Source organism: Triticum aestivum, chromosome 3D, assembly GCF_018294505.1.
Source record: "Triticum aestivum cultivar Chinese Spring chromosome 3D, IWGSC CS RefSeq v2.1, whole genome shotgun sequence".
NCBI lineage: Eukaryota > Viridiplantae > Streptophyta > Magnoliopsida > Poales > Poaceae > Triticum > Triticum aestivum.
Window position 1 is genome coordinate 353,267,600 of NC_057802.1, and position 25,059 is coordinate 353,292,658.

Sequence of the window (25,059 nt, forward strand, 5' to 3'; positions counted from 1 at the left end):
TAGTAAAGAAGAACAAGTCGACCTGACCTGACAACTTCAAAATATACTAAGGGAGAACAACTCGACCTGACCAGTTGACCGCAAATGTCTCTGCTACTCTTCCCAACAAGGAACATACTTATTAAAGAAGAGAAGAGGATCATGTTAAAGAAGAGCAGAAGAGCAAGCAGATTGAAGATATTACAAGTCTTTCTATACAATGTCTGTTGCCCACCCATGATGAACCAGAGCACACAGACAAATACTATTCCTTCCGGTCTCTCCAAATGTGTCTCACATGCATTTAGAAACTGAAGTAGGAACATTTAGCTGACCAATTAAACATGTCTCTGTTTTACTAATATCAGCATAATATCATATTTGAATTTGTACAACTAAGCTTGTTTAGCTCGATGGGTGGAGCAGTGTTATTACGACACGAACCACGTAGGTTGATCGTGGTCATCATAAAATGGGGAAACCGTAAGCCTGATGAGTATAGTGTTGACCGTGGTTGTGGGATGGCAGATTTGAAGCTGCAAACCGCGCAAAGGGTAGTTAGCAACATATGTTTGCTTTGAAATAACAACTAAGATTTGGTATGGACAAGAAAGTACAGTCAACAAGTGATAAAGAAATGGAATTCTGCTGTCTCTCTATATGTCGCGACATGCATTTGGAAACTCAAGTGGGACCTTTAGCTAACCAATTAAATGTGTCTGTTAACTAATATTATTAGTATCATATCACAACCATATTTGAACAACTAAGCTTTGGAATTATGAGTGATGTGTTGTTTGGCTTGAAGGGTGGAGTACTGCTAGTATGATAGAAACACCTACACAGATCATAGTAGAGTACATAAAAGGGGGAAACCCTAAGCATCAAGTGTAAAATCAGGAAAGTGGAACTAGCTGGACCAGTGTGTGACACACATGCTTTTCGAAACGAATATAGGAACATTAGGTGACCAATTAAACGTGCTCTGTTTTAGTAATATGAGCATCATATCAGATTCGTATTTCAACAACTAAGCTTTCGAATTATGAGTGGCATGTTGTTTCGCTTGATGGGTTGAGGTCTTGAGGAGCAGTGCTAGCACGACATGAAGCACCTACGATGATGGTAGTGAATATGAAGGGGGAAAACCATAAGCTTTACGAGTATAATGATCGTGCCATGGCGAATCTGAAGGTGCAAACCGGACAAAGGCTACTTCGTAACTAATGTTTTCTTTCAACTAGCCACTACGATTTGGTACAGACAAGAAAAGTACAGTAAACAAGTTACGATATATTTTTCGGGTGAGATCACTAACTTAAGCAGATATGAAAGAGTACCACCTCTCTTGCGACGCCGTGTAGGCCCCTGCTGATACATTGAGGGTGTTGCGAGTGCGATGGATGTCGGCGACACGGAAGAAGACTTTAGACGGCAGACGACCGGGTCGGGGGATAAGTCATGTTGCCGTGGATGAGGCAGTCGTAGGAGCGGCAATGGCAAGGTGGACGACGGCACCGATGAAGCGAGAGGACATGATGGAAGGATCCTGGTCCAGCGCCGTGGATGAGAGACGTCCATATCTTGCAGTGGACGACGGGGTAGAGGTAGCGGCTCCAGCAAGGTGGAGGATGGGGTGGCGGACGGAGGAGGTTGGCCGTAGTGGGGAGGTTGTTGTGGCGCCGACGGTGTATGAATGGGGAAATGGAGGGGGAGGGGGATCTAAAACTTTGGGATGCGCTTGTCTGAAATGTGGGAAAGTTACGAGCTTATCCACTGTTTAAAATTTCAGACATCACATCGGTTGGGGATAGGACGGTAATCTCGCATCTCCCCAATATTTTTCGGTAGCGATTTCGGGCAAGGAGAGGGTGTTTTGCCGCCCACGGTTGGCGCCCACGGTGTATGAACGGGGCTGACAGGTAGGGCGGTTGTGTCACATCTGTGGGAAGTTACACATCTGCCCCTATTTAAAATATTTGCCTACATCGATTTCGGACGATGAGAGTTTGTTTTGCCACCCACCGTGTATGAATGGGAAATGGAGGGAGAGACACATGTCTTTCGGACGAGCTTGAATAAAATGTGTTTTGCCGCTCATGTTTGGCGCCCACCGTGTCTGAATGGGCTCAGAGGCGGTCGTGTCACGTCTGATTGAAGTTACTAGTCTACCCCTATCGACAGCAGTGGAAATCGGGTCGATTAGGATGTGAAGTGTTAGGGGTAGATAGTAATTTCCATCTCGCATACACTTGCTTCGACCAGCCGACAAATGATAGTGGGTGTTTTGCCACTTCGTTCAAAATTTAGGAGAATTAGCATTCACGTTAACCCTGGGCCCTGGCAACTAAATTCAAATCCAATTTCTATTCCATTATGAATATCCATACATTATTCTACATTTTTTTATTTATTTCTTCAAAACCACGACAAAGATTTATTCCACCTTTATATATGATTATGATTTAGAAATGTCGTGATCTTCGAATTCAGTAGGTTGGATACACTTTGAGTCAAACTCTTATTTCATCCAATACAATATGCTCACACGAAAAACGGTTCACCTTATGTCAATCATACAAGTACTAAGGATTACCTCACCTAAAAAATTCAGATCATTACAACACATGGACAACATATGGTGTCTTACAACATAATCCATTCAGAGACATGACACAACATGCAAATACAATAATCTAATGACAATCTCAACTGGTATCTAAAGAAGAATTGGGATTACCCTGGGCTTCAGATAGCAGAAGCAACGGGACCTCCTCCGTCTTCAAATGCAACATTCTTACTTCCTCCAATTATTGGGTTGCTTGCATAATGCGTGCAGCTAATTGCATAATTTCTAGCCTCAAGATCAAGATTACCTCATTCATGGCAGCCACACCATCTCTTTCTGCCTCTAGTAGAGCCTCAAGAACTATAATATCTGTGCTCAGACTGCTCTCTGGCGGTGTTGCCTCTGAACAGCTACCATCTGGTAACATGGATGGCGCACTACTTCCACAAATAGATTCTGTGGTTGTACATTGTGTCCTAGTGTGAACAGCATCCTGAAAGGTTTTCCGCTGGACATAAGTAAGAGATAGTTACCGCATGATCCAGGCAGTAAGCTTACATGGTAAACGGCATACAAATTATTGTTGAGCATGGCAAGCTATATTTGAATGGTTTGAAGCAGCATCAGCCGAAAAGACATTAAAATGGTAAGATGAAACTAGGGATGTAAGTGGCAAATAAACGGCATCCGTCAGTCCCATCTAGTTAGTTTTTGCTAGCTCCCTAGTTCATTTTCCTCAAAAAACAAAAACTCTTTTGAACTATAATACCACTAGTGGACTTTAATCGGGATTAAACGGGACCCCGTTGACATTCCTAGTTGAAAGGGAGTGTACCACCACTATATTTAAGTTGCCAAGGCATCTAAGCAGTTGAAATAATCTGAGAAAGCACTTAATAGTGTGGCCTCATATAAACTATGAAGACAGTCTTGTGATGAAGTTCATAGGAAAAGTTAAGGAGTCAAATGAACTAGGCATGCATTTCTTTTACGATGGTACGGCAGGCACTGCTGACATATTGGCCAACTCAGGTATAGCCTAACAAGTAACAAACAAGCATTCGAATCAACCAATATAGAAAACCAGACAACTAAACTATTTGTAATTCTGTAGGATTACAGGTTGAGGGCACAAGCCAAGAAATCATCCCACACGCATTACATTTCGCATGTACTAAAACACACTGGCTTACCATATGTTGCTGTGAAGCCTCGCTGCTGTTGCAATGTTCTTTGAAGATATCGTCAGCATCCCGTGATTGCAAATCTAGTTGTTGTAGTTTATTCTGAACCCTCTATTTAGGTAAAATTAATTTTAATCGCATGCACTGGTTCGAATTGATCATTAATGGTTCATCTAAACTAATGAAAGAAGGGTGTGTGCTTACACGAAAATATATGTGCTTCACTCTATTTTTATGCTTGTTCGAGGTGCCAGCCCCAAAGGAACAAATATTTTGCTTGATGGGGTTGGCAGCTCCATAATTAATAGAAGCATAAAATTAGTCATGCAACTTGGGAAGATCAAGAACACACAAAAAAAGTAATAAACAGAGGCTCGGAGCATTGATGTAATAGCTAGCATTAGAAAATGTAGGGTAAAACAAACAAAAAGTAGCAGAACCACATGCTAGTTTACTGATGTGTAATTAAGCAATGAGACCATGAACCAGTCTGATGGAACCAACAGGTGGCCCTGAACAACACCATTATCATAAATATTGCATGCAAGAAGTAAAATAGTAGGCAGTGATATCTAGGAAGTACATTAATACTTACACTACTGCAGGATGCTGCTAACGCGACACTACGATCAGAGACCCTTTGACGAAACTGTGTGTGATGCAATAATCGCAAACGGTGGTGTAAAAAACCCGTCAAAAAGGTGCAAATCATTTGCAATGGAGGATGCATCAAACACGGTTCAGATTTTAGTTGCATGTGCGATGCAGGGCATACGGTTCAGTTCAATTAACTATTTGCGATGAGGAGGAACAAAAGAAATGGGAAGCCGGATGAAGGTGTGTGCAATGTACATCATACGGTTCACTCGGATGAACTGTTTGTGATTAGGCAACACAAAAGAAACGGTCAGCCATATCAACGTGTGTGCGATATACGGCATGCGGTTCACTCGGATGATTTGTCTGTGTTGAGACAAGCAAACAGAAACCGTTCAATATAACAAGATGCGTGTGATACGCGGCAAACAGGTCTGTAATCAGAAATGTGTGCGAAGACCGATAATAACAAAGACGATTGCTGCTAATAAGACGTGTGTGTTGTGCGATGGGATTGCATACAGAACAACAACATATACTTTTATATATATACACACACACACACACTTATAAGGACATGGTTGCATAACCAAATTAAACATCCACTTACATAGGTGTTCTAACTAAAACATTTGCGATCAAGAGCTGCACAAATCCTGCTCGACACATTTTTCCTTGGCTTCCTCGGGAAGTTGTCGGTTTGCATGCGGGTGTTCTAACTAAAACGTTTGCGATGAGTGTATTATATTTAAGAACCGTATTAAACTGCGCCTTGGGCGCCATTAATGGAGAGGATGCGAGCAAGGCGGGCGGCCATTGAAGTCAAAGGGCTCGCTTCCCGGTGAGCCTGCGCGGCGTACAGCTCGCACGCTTCCCGGTGAGCCTCCGCATTGGAGTACAGCTCGCACGCCCCCCATTTAGTCAAGCACTCAAGCACCTGTCCGCACAACACCTCCTAGCCATTGAAAGAGTGAGGCGTGGCGTCACGTGAATGGTTACCAGAACGCACACAATTTAAATTATACAAAACGTTTGAGATGTTACAGTGGCAACTATTTGTTTCAAAATGCCTTTGTTGGCTGTTATTCGAGTGCGCCTCCTCTCAAAATGGAAATGAAAAATACCACAGCATGTCGGGTGCCATTCCATGATAGCATGCCAAGTTTCATGAATTTCAGACGAGTTTTGGATTTACTAGAATTTAAAAACAAAGTATCTCAGTTTTTGCCGGCAATCAACAGTGCCCTGGTGTTTGAAATTCATTCCCATTTCTTGCATGGGACCTAAGCATGCAACCAAGGACACAGATTTGATTTTTCAACCAATTTATATGCACTGGAGCATGTGCATGTAGTTCAAATTTGAATTATGCACATAAAATGCCTAGAAAACCCGGTTAATGTATAAAAATGTCCAAACGAACCGTGGAAAATTCCAAAATTTAACACAACACTCCTGTTGTTCTCTGTTGACACTAGAAAATTTTTGAAAGCAATAAAAGGCAACGGATATCGTTTCGTCCCCAAAGGTGGCACGTTCCCTACCGAAACCATCACGCTTGTTGTGAGAAGCTTGTACCCAAACCTGCCCAACTGGGACACATTTTTACCGCGGCATGTTGATGCATCTCCATGATAGCATGCCAAGTTTCATGAATTTCAGACGAATTTTGGATTTACTAGAATTTAAAAACCATGTATCTCAATGTTTGCGGCCCAGTCACGGTGGCAGGGTGTTTGACATTCATTCCCATTTCTTGCATGGGACCTAAGCATGCAAACCAAGGACACATATTTGATTTTTCAACCAATTTATATGCACCGGAGCATGTGCATGTAGTTCAAATTTGAATTATGCACATAAAATGCCTAGAAAACCCGGTTAATGTATAAAAATGTCCAAATAAACCCCGAAAAATTCCAAAATTTAACACAACACTCCTGTTGTTCTATGTTGACACTAGAAAAAAATTGAAAGCAATAAGAGGTGACGGATATCATTTCGTCCCCAAAGGTGGCACATTCCCTACCGAAACCATCACATTTGTTGTGAGAAGCTCTGGTTTGCGAGAAGCTTACCCAAACCTGCCCCAAATGGGACAATTTTTTACCACAGCATGCTGATGCCGCTCCATGATAGCATGCCAAGTTTCATGAATTTCAGACGAGTTTTGGATTTACTAGAATTTAAAAACCAGGTATCTCAATGTTTGCGGCCCAGTGACGGTGGCAGGGTGTTTGACATTCATTCCTATTTCTTGCATGGGACCGAAGCATGCAACCAAGTACACAGATTTGATTTTTCAACCAATTTATATGCACTGGAGCATGTGCATGTAGTTCAAATTTGAATTATGCACATAAAATGCCTAGAAAACCTAGTTAATGTATACAAATGTCCAAACGAACCCCGAAAAATTCCAAAATTTAACACAACACTCCTGTTGTTCTATGTTGACACTAGAAATTTTTTGAAAGCAATAAGAGGCAACGGATATCATTTCGTCCCCAAAGGTGGCACGTTCCCTACCGAAACCATCACGCTTGTTGTGAGAAGCTCTGGTTTGTGTGAAGCTTATACCCAAACCTGCCCCAAATGGGACAAAAAAATATCACATCATGTTGATGCCGTTGCATGATAGCATGCCAAGTTTCATGAATTTCAGACAAGTTTTGGATTTACTAGAATTTAAAAACCAGGTATCTCAATGTTTGCGGGCGAGTGACGGTGGTAGGGTGTTTGACATTCAATCCCATTTCTTGCATGGGACCTAAGCATGCAACCAAGGACACATATTTGATTCTTCAACCCAGTTATATGCACTGGAGCATGTGGGTGTAGTTCAAATTTGAATTATGCACCTGAAATGCCTACAAAACCAAGTTGATGTATAAAAACGTCCAAACGAACCCTAAATAATTCCAATTTTTTGACGACACACCTATAGTTGCATGGTCACCGCAGATAAAAGTTTTAGCAATTCAAACACCATCCTTTGCAGTTGTGACCCCATTATGTAATACAAATCAAGACGAAAAATCAAGTAGATCGCACACAGTTTATTATCACCAACCGTGTGAGATGCAGCATAAAATATCTTGGAGCACCGTCGGAGTATAGTACGCATATGGCTTATGCGAGAAGGTGTGACGGCTATAGTCCACAGCCGGCGTGTCAAGCACACTAGCTCACTCCCCAAATATCATTTCATTGTTCAATCATCACCGGTGAAAGGTGGGGACGTGGACCCGCGTCGTGAGGAAAACTTCGGCGGCCCACTCCGGCGAGAGCGCGGCCGCAGCCGCTAGGCGCGTGCTAACAAGCTTCGTGAGGGCGACCGCAATCTGCGTCCGGGTGGCCAAGGCAGCCCAAACAACTGTTGTAGCTTCTCAGGCGGCAGCAGCAACATCTGCCTCGGGGATAGCAACTGGCTAGAGCGATGCAACAGCTGTCCGTTCCGCAGCGACGGCCTTACACTACTACAGGATGTTGCTAACGCAACACTACGATCAGAGACCCTTCGACGAAACTGTGTGCGATGAAAAACCCGTCAAAAAGGTGCAAATCGTTTGAGATGGAGGATGCATCAAACATGGTTCAGATTTTAGTTCCGTGTGCGATGCAGGGCATACGGTTCAGTTCAATTAACTGTTTGCGATGAGGAGGAACAAAAGAAATGGGCAACTGGATGAAGGTGTGTGCGATGTACAGCATACGGTTCACTCGGATGAACTGTTTGTGATTAGGCAACACAAAAGAAACGGTCAGCCAGATCAACTTGTGTGCGATATACGGCATGCGGTTCACTCAGATGAGACAAGGGAACAGAAACGGTTCAATATAACAAGATGCGTGTGATACGCGGCAAACAGGTCTGTAATCAGAAATATGTGCGAAGACCGATAATAACAAAGACGATTGCTGCTAATAAGATGTGTGTGTTGTGCTATGGGATTGCATACAGAACAAAAACATATATATATATACACACACACTTATAAGGACATGGTTGCATAACGAAATTAAACGTCCACTTACATAGGTGTTCTAACTAAAACGTTTGCGATCAAGAGCTGCACAAATCCTGCTCGACACATTGTGGGCGTTTATTGGCAAAAAGCTTTGTGAAAACGAAGTGTGTGGAATGACTTCGGTCATAAGTTTACCCGTGGGTGATGAGCTCAAAGTTACACAGAAGGGTGATGATGGACACTCGAGTGCGATAATTAATTCTACACTCTACATGGCACACGGTGGAAGAAACCAACTGTGTGCAATAATGTCGAAGATCGCAGCCGAGTTAGCTATACAGATCGTGTGCTGTGAGATCGACAAGGTGAACAGATTCGAGAATGGTTAATAAAATCTAAGACCATTGCATATTAAGGTCAAAATAGTGCTACCAATATACAAGTCTCATACGATGCCATTTCAACGATTGTACCATAAAAGCTCAAAATATTACAAGGTTCAAATTCCAGAGTTATATGGCTCAAATTCGAAGATTACAAGGTTCAAACTGATATTAGAAATGAAATTCAACTCATTAGCTGCAAACGCTCGTGCTGATCCGCTGAACATGCATATCAGAGAGGTTAAAACTAATATTACGACGTGAAGTCTGGTTTCAAAACCTCACAATTTTTGCAAAGGGGTCAGCCACTAAGAAGTCATGTATGGGGTTGACATGATGACTTCCGATTACTCTGTCATCTGAAGTTCCAAAATGAAATTCAGCATTTTTGGAGCCTATTCCATTCTACCGCAGGCGCCGGAGGTGATCAACAAACCATTCATTTTTGCGAAATAAATGTTGGGCAAACCTCATTTCCTTCAGCACCCTTGCTCTGAGAACAAAGAACCTGGCGAATATAATCTCAGGTAAGGTCCCTCGGTAAGAGTTCAAAGTAATTTCTGAGAGATGCAGATCTAGGCATTCGACGTGATTGTTATATTGTACTCCCTCCGTCCGGAAATACTTGTCATTAAAATGAATAAAAGTGGATGTGTCTAGATGTATTTTAGTTCTAGATACATGCCTTTTTGTCCATTTTGATGACAAGTATTTTCGGACGGAGGGAGTATCACATTATCCACCACTGGGCCTAATCTTATCTGCAAAAGAAGAAAACGTGTTAGTGCCTACATGCAGTTTTGAACATTACTACAGGCCTATTTGGTTTGTAGGATTTGTAAAATGCACTAACATGCCATCTTCAATCTGACATGATTAACATGGGCATTTGATTACATTCTAGAAAAATGTAGCCTTCTTCACAAGAGGTTGGAGTGGATGAAAAGTTCCCTAAGAAAACTAGTACAGATGAATCCAAAGGCGAAATGCTTATTGATTGTAACCATATGGATCAAGCAACCAATATGGGGGGAACATGTATGTACTGAAATCCTCCAAAAGAATCCTTCAAAAATCATAGTACATTGTCATTGTAAACTTGGAAAAAGGTGTCAGAAATTGAACTCCCTTATGGTTAATATTTAACAAGAAAGGAACATCACCTCGATATATAGCTTCTCCAGGCACGGAAAGCATCTCAGGAAACTGATCACTTGCTCCAGGTTGGGGCTAATAGATTCTAGTGCCAAGACCTTCACTGTGCGCAGTTTCGGGGTCAAGCTTGTCGGAATCATTTTCTGAATGACTGACGAACAAACATCTTCAAAATTAGAAATGATGTTAATTTGTAGAAGGAGAAGTAGAAGGCGGCTGTTGTACCTGAACGGGTGTGGATCCAATAACAAGTTCAGAGTATTTGTCAAGCGAGTAGCCCACCACTATCAATTTCGGCGCAGAAATGACATTGATTCTTGTTGGACCTTCTTGATCAACTACAAGTAATCTCTCAAGTGCAGGTGTGTCCTCAATGACCATACCGTGGTACACATCTTGTGATGTCTTCCTGCCGCACCACCAACACACATAAATAGTCCGGAGAGTAATGGAGGTGATGTGGAAGGTACTCAACCCATTGATCGCCCGAAGATGAAGGTACTCGAGTGCAATACAGCCACGGAGCAGGCGCTCCATGTCACCGTTTGAGAGGCAGACGGTGACGAGTTCGAGGTGCTTCATTCATGGTAGAATAAGAGCGGGCGCGTCATTAAGGGGGGAGGAATGGCAGTTCCTGAACTTGGCGACGCACAGCGTGGGCGCGATGTGGAGTGCGGATGTTGGCAGAGACCGCATATGCCCATCATCAAAAGTGAGCTCCTCGAGCTGATCTAGGGCGGGGGATCGGAACCAGTCGTCAAGCATATCTCAGTCCTTGCTGTTGGAACGGAACTTGCCCATTCTAAGGCCTCTGGTTGGGCCAAGGTGACTGCCGAGGATCTTGGAGAACGCATCCAAGCTTTTGCGATAGCCATGGCAGAGCTCGTGGGTGTCGATGAGGTCGAGAGGGCTAGACTTCCATAGGGAGTGCCACTGCCAGGAAAGGATGGTTGTCCGCGCCCCATATTTGATTGGGAGGAGGGAGATGATGACTATCAACATATCATTGGGGAGGCTGCTGATGAAGTCTAGGCCTGCTAGAGTCGCTTGCGGTTCTAGCTCACCCTGCCTCTTGCTTGTTGGCAACCCGTTCTCCACCTCCAGAGTCTCCTTGTCAGCGGCACTTTCTGATAGAAATGGGAGTACAGGGAATATTTAGTTAAAACAGGGCAATAGAAAAGTGTATTGGTAACTAGAAGTTATTAGGTAGGAATATAGTAAGAAAAGGGAATAACAGTTGGTTGCTTAAATACTACACAATTCATTTGATATTGCTGGGTAAGTCAACATGCAGATAGTAGAAAAGAAAACTTACTTCGAACAAAGTCTGGACGGATGATATCGTCGGGGAAGTTACCATATATCTCATGACTAGGCCCTTTTATGTGCAGTGCAAGTCTAGTGCCAGCTTGCAGTTCATAAAACTTAGCAATTTCTCTCCAAAAGCCAGTGCCAAAATAGGGGTCACCACATTCATCAAGTCTTACAGTAGCAACGATTGTAAATCCATGGTTTGTGTGCGGTATGACATCACTGCAGTCTTGATTTATGTAAAGGGAAAGATTGTGCACTAGAGATTCTGTTGCATAGCAAGGGACGTGCTACAGAAAATGGTAGGATTGTTAAAGAAAATATGGTAACATGCAAATTTATAATTAAGCAGATCGAAGGAAATTTTTTTATTATTAAACAGATAGGGTAAACATGATGTCATGGAAATATGAGAGTACTTGAAAGAAAAATACATCATTAATTTGCCTAATATAGAAAGTAGAGGGGGAAAATCCCCTTTGACGTATATGGTGCATGTGGCACGTTTTATCCAAATGTAGTAATATTTAGAATATGTTCAGGAAAGTAGGCCATGCCAGTCGATTTAGGGTGAGATTGAACATCCCGCGCGCATCCTCAAGTCATCTGGTACGGTGAGATGGAATGTTTGGCGGAGGCCGCAAGGTCCTGATGTGTCTGTGCACTGTACACTCTATGAACGGAAGAAAACCCTCAAATCAGGTCGAATAAAAATGAATTCACGGCGATTTCGGCCGGGTGATTAAAGGAGGCAGATGAAGTGGGATAAGAGATGAGATAATATCTCATTAAATTAGTTACCTTGTTGTCCATGAGAAAGAACCCTCAATACGGTAGATTCCCCAACCGAGCGAAGCTGGGTCGACCGCGAGCAGCGTCGAGAAAGTCGATGGCGATAGGCAGCGGCAAGCGGAAGTGGCGAAATGTGGTGGGCTTTGCTGGCAGCCTGACGGCGGTGGCAGGCGTCGAGCTAAGTGTTTACCGCCGCGATAGGCGGTGCCATGAATAGACGCGAAGGAGCTTGTGTAGGTGTGAATGGGGACCGGAGGGGGGTGGCGGGCGGGGTGAGGGTTTTTGTGACGTGGGGATGGTGAGGGTTTTCTTTTTTCTTTTTTGAATTAGGTGGTGAGGGTTTTCTGTCCCACAAAGAATTTTGGAGGCGACGGTTTGCTAGAGCCAACCGTGTGTGATTGACGCAACAGGCAAAATGAAAGTCATTGCACATGGTTCCAGTTTTGGGAACCGTGTGTGATTGACGTACTACCTCCATCCTGGTTTATTGGTCCCCTTTGTAATTTTTACCAAATTTTGACCATATATTTAATGAAGAAATGTTTATGCATGTCACCAAAATTTATATCATTGAACACTATGCTCAAATACCCATCCAACATATAATTTTTGCTGACCTGCACTAACATTTTGTCAGTTAAACCTTTCATCAAAATTTAACACAAATTACAAAGGGGACCAATAAACCAAGACGGAGGTAGATTCCATCAACTGAACTGATTGCATCCATATCCCACGGTTAGACATAAGTAAACATAGATTAAACATACTCAGACATAGATAATAAGCGTACGTGTACACAAGCATAGTTCAACCATCATTAAGCATATACTCAAGCGTACATAGTTTGATCCCACATCTCATCTCACATGCCGGCACGATCCTGAAGCTTCTCCATTTACTTGGCGTACGCGCCGTGCACGACCCTGCGAGAATACTTCTGCTTGAAGGAGCCAACGGCCCGTCCTCTTGCATGCGCCAGAACACTTAGATATGCATCATGAAGCTTCTGGTTGCAAAATGGGCATCGATAGCCGCCGTTCCAGGTCATAATACGACTGTTATGCATTCCCGCGTAAAGCTCCCTCCGGATTTGTCTCTTCCACCTCCTCAAGCCATCTTCATCCTCGCTCTCCACATCGTCAGACATCACCTATACAAATAGTAAAACAAATTTGGCATCAAATCAATGATTACATGCCGTGAAGTGGGATTAGGAATTTATGGCTATTTATTTATACATATCCAGAGATTATGGTTTGATTTTTAAGCACAGTCATCTATGTACAAACCAATCTTGAAGAAAATAATGGCACAAACATATGTAGGTCATTCAAAATCAATTGTCAAGTCCTGGCTAGGAATTATTAGCACGAACACTAACGCTAGTCGGATTACTAGCAGAAATCATTTGCACACATGAAACAACTAATCACATATCACTTGTACCATTCAAAAAATCAATACACTACACGGATCTAACGAAACTTACTCAGATTTCATGGATTGGGAGGACATAACCATAGGATTTGTATTCCAAAAAGGGGGAGGCAGGAGTAACCCGAGAAACCCTATGATCTATTTGACACATAAATGGGTATAGATGACTAACCACATGTCCGTCATCGTCGGACTCATCGTCGGAGTGGTCGTCCGAGTCATCGCGGGGGTCATCGCCAGAGTCGGTGTGGAACTCAGACTCCGGCTGTGGGAGCTCGATGCTGTCGACGACGTCAGGGTGCAGCAATAACTCACCGGCGGTGACGACAACCTCTGTCTCCATCTCCACGCCGTGCTCCGGTGCTTTAGCAGCCCGGGCGTCGCCACTACCTCCGATGGGGCGCTTCGGCGGCATCCTCATACACTGACGGCTTTGAGAACTGAGAGTGGCGTCGAGGATGCAAGCGGAGAGAGAGGATTGTGTGTGTGGCGAGGATGGGGGGTGCATCCACTCGGGCGCACCATTAATATGGAGTAGTGGGAGTTGTGGGAGAGAGGCGGGCGACGGTCAACCGATGGCTCGCCTCTCGGTGAGCCTATGCACCGGACTGCTGGCATGCCTGCCAAAGTTTCACACAGCAACTCGCACGCCTCCTGATGACACTGCCCAGCGAGCGCGCCTCCGTCAATTCACACACCTGCACGCACGCCTCCCAGTCTGCCTGCGCGGTGGACTGCTCGCATGCGTCCCGTCAACTCACGCCTGCTCGCACGGCACACGGGTCGTGCGGGGGCATGTATATTGTTTTTCTATTTGGATGATAATGCTGCCACTTTATTGCTTAACCGAAGCATGGCGGGTATCCATTGTTGGTCTAACGCTCACGGTTCGAGTAAATAATCCGTTCGGGATATTGGTTCCCAATTATTAATAATCTCCCATTTGTAATTACATAAAGATTACATCAAAACTGGTCTCAAATTTGAGAAAAAAGTACAATGCCGCTTTGTATTGGTGTCCATACGACAACACGATAAGTTTCATGAACTTCAAATAAGTTTTGGATGTACTAGAATTTAAAACACGATAAGTTTCATGAACTTCAAATAAATTTTGGTTGTCCTCTCGCACCCACTTAAGAGGTTATAAGCGATATCGGTGCTTTCCATCTGTGGGCCCGCTTGGTCCATCACTACTTTTTGCCTGACAACACAAGAGAGGTTAATTTGACTTAGGAGGGGGTTATTTTTTTGCTTGTAATATGGTATATATATAGGTCATGCTCTGGGATGACACGCATGATACAGTTTGAGCACACACACATGCATGTGTACGCATGAATCCCTCCCATCGAGTCGAAGTGGCAAGTACAACGACACGTCATGAACCAATCTCACTCTGTGTGGGGAGCTAGTGTACGACTTTTGATGCACGTGCCACATCAATGTTGTGAAATGGTATTCAAACATGCATGCACGCATCACCTCCATACATATGCATGTAGTGGTTGCCTTCGAACGGTACACTCCCTCGCGTGGTTATCGGCGACAAGCCTATATATTCGTGGGCCCGCATGGACATCCGTGATCACCTTGACCAACAACAAGATAGGTTACCATGGCGGATTATTCATTTGGTTCGTGTTATCGTAGTATAGGTCATGGTGAGATTCAGGCCTAATTAAGTTTGAGCGCATATACTATGCACGCATGCATGCATGAATCCCCGTCGTTGGCTTGAAGTGTGGTGTAACATACATATGCATCGTCAACCTAACCCTCACTCAGTGTGGGGATTTCTTGTTCAAAATCACGGTGCCACATCAAAGTTGTTCCATTGTTACTAAAAAACACACCTCTCCATACATATGTTTGGGTCACACGCATGGAGTGGTTGTCTTCGAGGACTAGCTACTTGCGTGATTATTGGCGAGCTAGCCCATCTTCGGGGTCGCATGGACGGCCATCACTTTGACTAAAAACAAGAGAGGGGTTGTACGACCAAGGTGGATTATTCTTGGTCTGTTTTACGATCCATCTTGGTGAGAGATGCCTCTCTGGCCCGCTGACTGAAAGTGTGTGGGGGGGTTTGCTACTTCACACTTTTCTAGGTGAACCTCAGTTGGGGGGGCATGCATTCATAGCTTAGGATTACCTTTGTGGCGACACAAGGGGGGTGCTGCTAGCTGCCACTTCACACTTTGCTAGGTGAACCTCGGTTGGGGGGTGGCGTGCATTCATAGCTTAGGATTCCCTTCGTGCCGACACGAGGGAGGGGGCTGCTAGCTACTTCGCACTTTGGTAGATGAACCTCGGTTGGGGGGCCATCCATTCATAGCTTAGGATTCCCTTCGTGGTGACACGAGGGAGGGGGGCTGCTAGCTACTTCGCACTTTCCTAGGTGAACCTCAGTTGGGGGGGCATTCATTCATAGCTTAGGATTCCCTTCGTGCCGACATGAGGGGGTGAGGGAGTCTTGGACTAAGGGGTCCTCGAGCGTCCGGCCTATTAGTCATGGGCCGGATTGATGGGCTGTGAAGACAAGAAGACCGAAGACTCTACCCATGTCCGGATGGGACTCTCCTTGGCGTGGAAGGCAAGCTTGGTGATCAAATATGTAGATTCCTTTCTCTGTAACCGACCTTGTGTAACCCTAGATCCTCCCAGTGTCTATATAAACCGAAGGACTTAGTCTGGAGGGGAGAATCATTACCATAGTCATACAGGCTAGACTTTTAGGGTTTAGCCATTACGATCTCGTGGTAGATCAACTCTTGTAATACCCATATTCATCAAGATCAATCAAGCAGGAAGTAGGGTATTACCTCCATTGAGAGGGCCCGAACCTGGGTAAAACTTTGTGTCCCCTGTCTCCTGTTACCATTGACCTAAGACGCACAGTTCGGGACCCCCTACCCGAGATCCGCCAGTTTTGACACCGACATTGGTGCTTTCATTGAGAGTTCCAGTGTGCCATCCCCAAAAGGTTTGATGGCCCCTTCAATCATCGACAACGATACCGTCCAAGGGGAAACCTTCCTCCCCGGACAAATCTTCGTGTTTGGCGGCTTCGCACTGCGGGCCAACTCGCTTGGCCAGCTAGAGCAGATCGACAACTACGCCCCTGGCCATCAGGTCAGAGTCGGGAGCTTGAACTACGTCACGGACATCCACGGAGACTTGATATTCGACGGATTCGGGAACGCGGCAGTCGCTCCCCGTCGCCACAATGAACATGACTTAAATCTTTCATCGGACTACACTCAGGAAATCGCACCCGTAACCGCTCTGGCCTTAGATCCGGAGCAGATCGTGCCATCCAAGGACGGGAAGTTCAACCCCGCCTTGGAGGCCGCAGACTCTGCGGCGTTGGAGCCGCACACAGACCTAACCTCGGGTGAGGCCTGTGTCATCGGAACCTCGGACTCGTTTCCGGCTATAAGTTCCGAGCCATGTGCGTCCGCATATTCGATCGCCGAATTCAGCGCCGCGGACAACTTCCGGCACTCACCTTTAGGCGATGTGCTAAACTCGTTAAAGAATCTATCTCTAGCGGAGGACTCTCAGCCGAATTATATCTGGTTTGAGCTGAAGGCGGATGATGGAGAATTTTGTTTCCCACCCACCGCCCACTTCATAGCCACTGTCGAAGACCTAACCGACACGCTCGATTACGACTCCGAAGACATTGACGGTATGGACGACGATGCCGGAGACGAGGAGGCCCAAAACCCGCCGTTCACTGGACGATGGACGGCCACTTCCTCATATGATGTATACATGGTAGATGCGCCAAAAAATAATAGCGGCGATGACAAGGAAAACCCAGCGAAGGGGGCCCTCCTAAGACACAACCAAAGAGCCGGCGTCAGCGGCGCCGCTCTAAATCGCGCCGCAGCAGAGACAGCAATACCGGCATAGGAGACGACAACACTCCGGATGGTGCCGAAGACACAGAAGAACCCGACGAACAAACGACCGAACAAGACAATCGGGAAGATGGGCAAGTTAGCCCCAACGAACAGGCCATAGACGAAGACTCGGAGGATGGTAGTTATCATCTGCTCTCCGAGGAGGAGGTGAGCCTCGGCAACGAGGATTTTATCATGCCTGAGGAACCTCTCGAGAAGGAGCGCTTTAAGATTCAGTTAATAGCCACTGCGAGGAGCCTGAAAAAGAAGCAGCAGCAGCTTCAAGCTGATCAAGACCTTCCAAATGACAGATGGACCGACGTCCTGGAAGCCGAGGAATACGGCCTTAAGCGCCTAACCAAAAGTTACCCAAAGCGCAAATTGCCTCAGTTCGATGACGAGGCGGCCGCACCAGCACCACGCAATGCGGCAGACCGACCACCGCGCCGTCGGGATAAAATAGCAACTCGAGCCGAAAACCAGACTGTCCCACCTCGCCGTAAAGGCAGGGATAATACAGCTTGGGGTTATACATATGACCTTTGTCAAGACCTGGATAGTAGAGCAGGACATACAAGATCGATCTATGGATCGCGAGGACGTGCCCTGACACGGGAGGACGGCTATCTATTCGGACGCGACAAACCTAGTCACACCTGGGCCAAAAACCGCAGATGAACTCCATCGGAGCTACGTCACGATGCGGCCCGATATAGAGGTGCCACACACCCTCTTTGCTTCACTGACGAAGTAATGGATCATGAATTCCCAGAAGGGTTCAAACCCGTAAACATCGAATCATACGATGGAACAACCGATCCCGCGGTATGGATCGAGGATTTTATTCTCCACATCCACATGGCCCGCGGGGATGATCTTCACGCCATCAAATACCTCCCACTAAAACTCAAAGGGCTAGCTCGGCACTAGCTAAACAGTCTGCCTGAAAATTCTATTGGCAGCTGGGAGGACTTGGAGGAAACTTTCCTTGGCAACTTCCAAGGTACTTATGTCCGGCCACCAGACGCCGATGACTTAAGTCACATAGTCCAACAGCCTGGAGAGTTAGCCAGGAAATTCTGGAGTAGGTTCCTAACTAAAAAGAACCAGATCATTGACTGTCCGGATGCCGAAGCCCTAGCGGCCTTTAAACATAGCATCCGTGACGAATGGCTCACCCGCCACCTCGGCCAGGAAAAGCCGAAGTCCATGGCAGCCCTCACGGCACTCATGACTCGCTTATGTGCGGGTGAGGATAGTTGGCTAGCCCGTAGCAAAAACACAGCAAGCGAAATAGGCACCTCCGAGGGCAAGAATAGCAACGGCAAGCTCCGACGCAACAGACACAAACGCCAAAGCAATGGCGACAACACCGATGACACGACAGTCAACGTCGGATTCAGTGGTTCCAAGTCCGGTCAGCGGAAGAAGCCATATAAAAGAAACAATCAGGGACCATCCAGCTTGGACCACATACTCGATCGTCCATGCCAAATCCATGGCACCCCTGATAAACCAGCCAATCTTACCAACAGAGATTGTTGGGTGTTCAAACAGGCCAGCAAATTAAATGCTGAGAACAAAGAAAAGGGATCGCAAAGCGAGGACGATGACGAGAAGCCCTGGCAACCGAACACAGGGGGACAAAAGAAGTTCCCCCTAGGTCAAAACGGTGAACATGATATATGCTACAACATCGCCAAGAGGGAGCGCAAGCGCGCGCTCAGGGACGTCTATGCGATAGAGCCAGTCGCCCCAAAATTTAATCCATGGTCGTCATGCCCGATCACTTTTGATCGACGGGACCATCCGACCAGTATCGTCATGGCGGTTCAGCCGCATTGGTCCTTGACCCAATAATTGACGGATTCCACCTGACGCGAGTCCTTATGGACGGCGGCAACAGCCTGAACCTGCTCTATCAGGATACAGTGCACAAAATGGGCATTAACCCATCACGGATCAAGCCCACAAAAACTACCTTCAAAGGAGTCATACCAGGTGTAGAGGCCCGCTGCACGGGCTCAATTACGCTAGAGGTTGTCTTCGGATCTCCGGACAACTCCGAAGCGAAGAGTTAATCTTCGATATCGTTCCTTTTCGCAGCGGCTATCACGCACTGCTCGGACGAACCGCATTTGCTCGATTCAATGCGGTGCCTCATTATGCTTACCTCAAGCTCAAGATGCCCGGGCCACGTGGCGTCATAACAGTCAATGGAAACACGGAACATTCCCTCCGTACCGAGGAACACACCGCGGCCTTAGCAGCAGAAGTACGGAGCGGCCTTTTCAAGCAGAACCTCAATTCGGCGGCCAAGCTCCCGGACACTGTCAAGAGGGTCCGGACTATTCTACAGCATAACAGCTCGGCTCGTCAAGAGCTCGATTAGCAATTTGGCCTCCGTCCCAGTCCCACTGAAGTGGCGGCATTTGTACGCGCATACATAACTACGCACTCAAAATACCATGGGCATAGACGGAGGCATAACTAGCTTGTGATCCGCAATACGGCTTGACCGCTCCCGGACACACATACTTTCACTGTTTCTCTTTCCCCTTTTCAGGCCTCTTTTCCATAGGCTTTCCCCGATGGCCTGATCACCGGTCCTGTCAAAGGATAAACACACCAAGATGACAAGAAGCACAAGCGTACAGGGGAATTTCTAGGTGTTTTCTCTAACGACCACTCTACCTGTTTTCAAGACCCACACGCAGTTCTCCCTTGGTCATGGCATGTCAAATTTCCCATTGCTTATCGCACTATTTGTATCAATGCGCTTTGACGTATTAATAAAATTGCAATGAAAACAGTTTGCGGCCCAAATTCTGCGGCCCTAGCTCATTACCTTTGCTCCTTTTCGGTTTTCCTTTATTTTCTGTTAATAACCTTATCAAGTAGCACCCGTACACTTTGGTACGTTCCCATTTGCCAGGGGCTTCATAGCGCCCCACACTACGGCAACAAAGTCCGAACACTTTTTTACAGTACGGTTCGGCACCCCGAATTTAGCATTATATGCATTGGCTCCGAATCATGTCTTTGGTCAATAGTTGGGTTGCCCGGCTCCTGTGCTTGCTACCTTACGTTCCGCTATATCGGCTAAGGTAGTAAAGGGAGAACTACTGCGATTGTGCCCTGGTTCACCCGATGGAGCACCTCAGTAGAGAAAGCCGAAAACTGACTGTCATGATGCGGCGAGAGCCGGTCAGCTCTTCGGAGGTCTCAAATCGTTGGAGATTTTTTCCGCATTATGCGAGGGATCGGTACTTACCCGATCAGGCGCTTATTGCACTCTAGTTCGGATACTAGGGGCTGCGCCAACATTTTTATTGTCAAACTCCTATGGCTAAGTGAGGGCGTTAAAGCCGCATAGTCTGATTGCCTGGTTCGTTGCGCTAAACAACTCCTTCAAGGACCATATAATTGGATCAAGAGTGTTTAGATTCCATCCCAAACACCCCCGTATTACCTACGTGGGGGCTGAAGCCGACGACTGGCCAACTCTCAGATTTAATAAAAACGGCCGCACAGGAGGTAAAAATCTAACACAAAGCATTATATTACATAAACTGTCTTTGTTTCATAATACAGGGCGAAACAAAATATGAATGTATTCATTCAAAGATAACGTCTTTCGCAAACTGCTCCGCAACAATGCGGGACCCCTCCAGGACGTCTCCATAATATTGCTCGGGTGTGTGGGGCTCCTTGCCCTCAGGCGGCCCCTCGGTCGCTAGCTTGATGGCGTCCATCTTCGCCCACCACACCTTGACATAGGCGAAGGCCAGGCGCGTGCCCTCGATGCAGACCGACTACTTGATGATGTCCAGCCGAGGATAGGCATTCACCAACCACTTCACGAGGCGAGGTAGCTGCTGGGTATAGCTTCGGCAGGCCACAACCGGATTATCAAATCCTTCATCGCCAGTTCAGCCACCCTATGCAGCTCAACCAGCTGTTTCAGCTGATCGGTGAAGGGCACTGGATGTTCTGGCGCACGGTATTGCGACCAGAACAGCTTCTCCGACGAGCTCCCTTCTTCGGCCCTGAAGAACTCCGCAGCGTCTGACACGCTGCGCGGCAAGTCCGCAAACGCCCTTGGAGAACTCCGAATTCGGGTTAGTAAGAAAAACTTCTTCTTCACATACTTGCTTTGCATTCTAAACGCCTTACCCGCCGCGATCTTCTTGGCCTCCTGGATCTCCTGGAGGGCGCCCTGGGCTTCAACCCGGGCCTCTTCCGCACTCTGGCAAGCCTGGGCGAGTTCGGTCTCTCGAGCCGAAACATCACCCTCCAAGGCATCGCACTTTTTCACCGCGCCCTGGAGCTCTTGCTGGACCTCGTTGAGCCTGGCCTTGAGCCTTTTGCGGGCAGCTTGCTCCTTGGCAGCTTTCTCCTCGGCTTTGGCCAGGGCCTTTTTTAGGGCCTCGACCTCGGTCGTCGCTCCTACATAAATCATGGCATCACAGTCAATACACAACATTTGTTCTTTCCGAATATATAGCAAGTCATTGCATACCTTGTTGCTCTTCCTGCTACTTCGTTGATTGGCCGAGCTCTCCCTCGGCCCGCTCCAGCTTCTGCTTTAGTCCGGAGACTTCGGCAACGTGTGAGGTCGCGGCCAACAACGACGCCTGCTTATAAGACACATTTAGTTAGTTCCCTGCGAAAATTAATTGATCCTCTATCCAGCTTTTCTTTCCGAACACCGGACAATGTCTCAGGGGCTACTATCTATATTGGGATTTTTCTCTTTTGCGTCGCTTACCTCAAAACCTGTCAGCAGGCCACTGCAGGCTTCGGTCAGTCCGCTTTTGACGGACTGAACCTTCTCAATCACCGTACCCATAAGGATACGGTGCTCATCCACAATGGAAGCGCCTCGCTGCGCTTCCAGCAGATTATCCGATGCCCCTGGTTGGACAGGGGTCACCGGCGAAATAGGCATACCCCCCCTCTTTCAAAGGAAGTTGCACGCTGGATTCCAGAGCCGTATTGGTCTCCGGAATCATATTCGGCTGAGGGCCGAACTGAATACGGCCCTCATCACCTATCTCCATGGGGATTTGCTCCCCTGGTGTCCGGCAATGGAGGTTTCGCCTTCCGGCGCCTCCTGAACCTCCCCTGGCCTGGGAAGGTCCTTCGGGACAGCACCTCAGCGTCGCCCTTGGCCTTGGGAGAATAAGCGGCCGGCGGTGAATCGCTGGCCATCGCCCTCAAGTCTAGCGAACCCCTTAATGAGGATCGCTGGGAGCTGTCATGGGCCGGACTACAATGGCATAATTAACCATATCAATACAATGAAGAGGGAATGCCAGATATATGGACATATATGAGTTTTGACAGTTACGAAGCAGCCGGGGGCTTGGGTCGGGGCGTCGCTCCGGACCGCTGTCGACATCCCACATGGAGTTATCTTCAAGGGAGCCCTTCCCCTTCTTGGACGTCTCTACCTCCAGATTCGTGGAGGTCGCCCTCTTCTTCTTTCCCTCATCAGGGGGAGGGTTGTTCTCCTCCTCCTCTTCGTCGTCGTCGTCCCCAGCGGCGGAGGAAAGGCTCTCTTCGTCTTCAGACGTCACGTCTGAAGCACCCTTGCGACGGGGGCCACCTTTGGCCCCCTTGGCCTTCTTCTTGGCCTTCTTTTTCGGCGGTTGATGGGGGCGCCGGAACCAGCATCTTCGCCAGGAGCGGGATGACTGGCTCTTCGAGCAGCGGAGCCGAACTCTGGATCCGCTCCGCTCTCTCCGTCCACACCTGAAACAATACAGCAAAAGATTAGGCATCCTCCTTGAACAGACAAGTAGAAGGTACGCCTTGAGAAAAGGAGAACTTACCGCATTGGCGGGATGGGTGTGATCATGCCCACGGTCCGAATCTATGACCGGCGGCTTCTCGTTGCCCTTGAAGGGCAACTTCCAGGCATCTTCTTGAGTAGTTCCGAAGAGCCCCCCCAGGGTCTGGTGCTTCTCCGTATCGAATTCCCATAAAGGGAAGCTTCGGCAGGGGAGAATCCGGCGAACCAGCATCACCTGGATCACGTCGACGAGCTTGATGTTTTTATCCACCATACTCTGAATGCACGTTTGCAGCGCTATCATGCGTAGACCAGTTGGGGCCCTTCTCCGTCCAGGAGGTGAGCCGCATTAGAGCTCCGACCATGAATTCGGGAGCCGCCGCCCAAGTGGCACCGCGTGGCTCTGTGATGTAGAACCACTGCTTCTGCCACTCCTTGACAGTCTCCACAAAAGTGCCCATGGGCCAAGTAACGTTGGGCATCTTGCTCACCATGGCACCCCCGCACTCCGTGTGCTGACCATCCACCACCTTCGGCTTCAAGTTGAAGATCTTGAGCCATAGGCCAATGTGGAGCTGGATGCGGAGGAAAGCCTCGCACATGACAATGAATGTAGAGATGTTGAGGAAGGAGTTCGGGGCTAGATCATGGAAATCTAGCCCGTAATAGTACATCAGTCCGCGGATGAAAGGGTGAAGTGGAAGCCCCAATCTGCGGATGAAGTGAGGGAGGAAAATTACCCTCTCTGTAGGCTTCGGGGTGGGCATGACCTGCCCCTTGGTGGGCAGACGGTGGCCGATTCCTTTCGCCAGGTACCCGGCCGCCCGGAGCTGGGTAATGTCCTTCTCCTTGACGGAGGAGACCATCCACTTGCCTTGGCCTCCAGATCCGGACATGATTGAGTGCTTCCTTGAGGTGGAGAAGATGGGTACATGGGTGCTGGAGCTCGAGAATGGAAGGACGGAGAGGAAAATAAGGTGTGGGTGAATAAAGGGAATCCTTATCTCCTTATAAAGGCAGTGAATATCGAACGCCTCCCCACTCGCCTTCAAAATCGCCTGTTCCCAAGGGCTGTGCAAATGGCACGGTTGGGTTACCCACGCCCGTATTGATGAGAATCCCACAATAAGGGGGCACGATCTCTGCTTCGACAAGACATGCCAATGGCAACCGCGTCTCGAAACATGGAGCGGCAGACGAAAAACGGTTCGAAATTATGACCGGACGGACGTGATGTCATGTTGCAAAAAGTTGTCAGCGGATGGGACTCGTGAAATATTATACTCTCTACGGCTGTGTGTGTGTGTGGTACTTGTGTTGCAGATCCGGTCATGTTCGTTGCCTCCGAAGACTATCTTGGAGTACTCGCGAAGGAGAACCCGCCCTGCAATGCCGAAGACAATCTGCGCGCCGGACACCTCGTCATTGAAGCCTGGTTCAGGGGCTACTGAGGGAGTCCTGGACTAAGGGGTCCACGGGCGTCCGGCATGTTAGTCATGGGCCGGACTGATGGGCTGTGAAGACAAGAAGACCAAAGACTCTACCCGTGTCCGGATGGGACTCTCCTTGGCGTGGAAGGCAAGCTTGGTGATCAAATATGTAGATTCCTTTCTCTGTAACCGACCTTGTGTAACCCTAGATCCTCCCGGTGTCTATATAAACCGAAGGACTTAGTCTGGAGGGGAGAATCATTACCATAGTCATATAGGCTAGACTGTTAGCGTTTAGCCATTACGATCTCGTGGTAGATCAACTCTTGTAATACCCATATTCATCAAGATCAATCAAGCAGGAAGTAGGGTATTACCTCCATTGAGAGGGCCCGAACCTGGGTAAAACTTTGTGTCCCCTGTCTCCTGTTACCATCGACCTTAGACGCACAGTTCGGGACCCCCTACCCGAGATCCACCAGTTTTGACACCGACATGGGGCTGCTATCTGCTTTGCACTTTGCTAGGTGAACCTCGGTT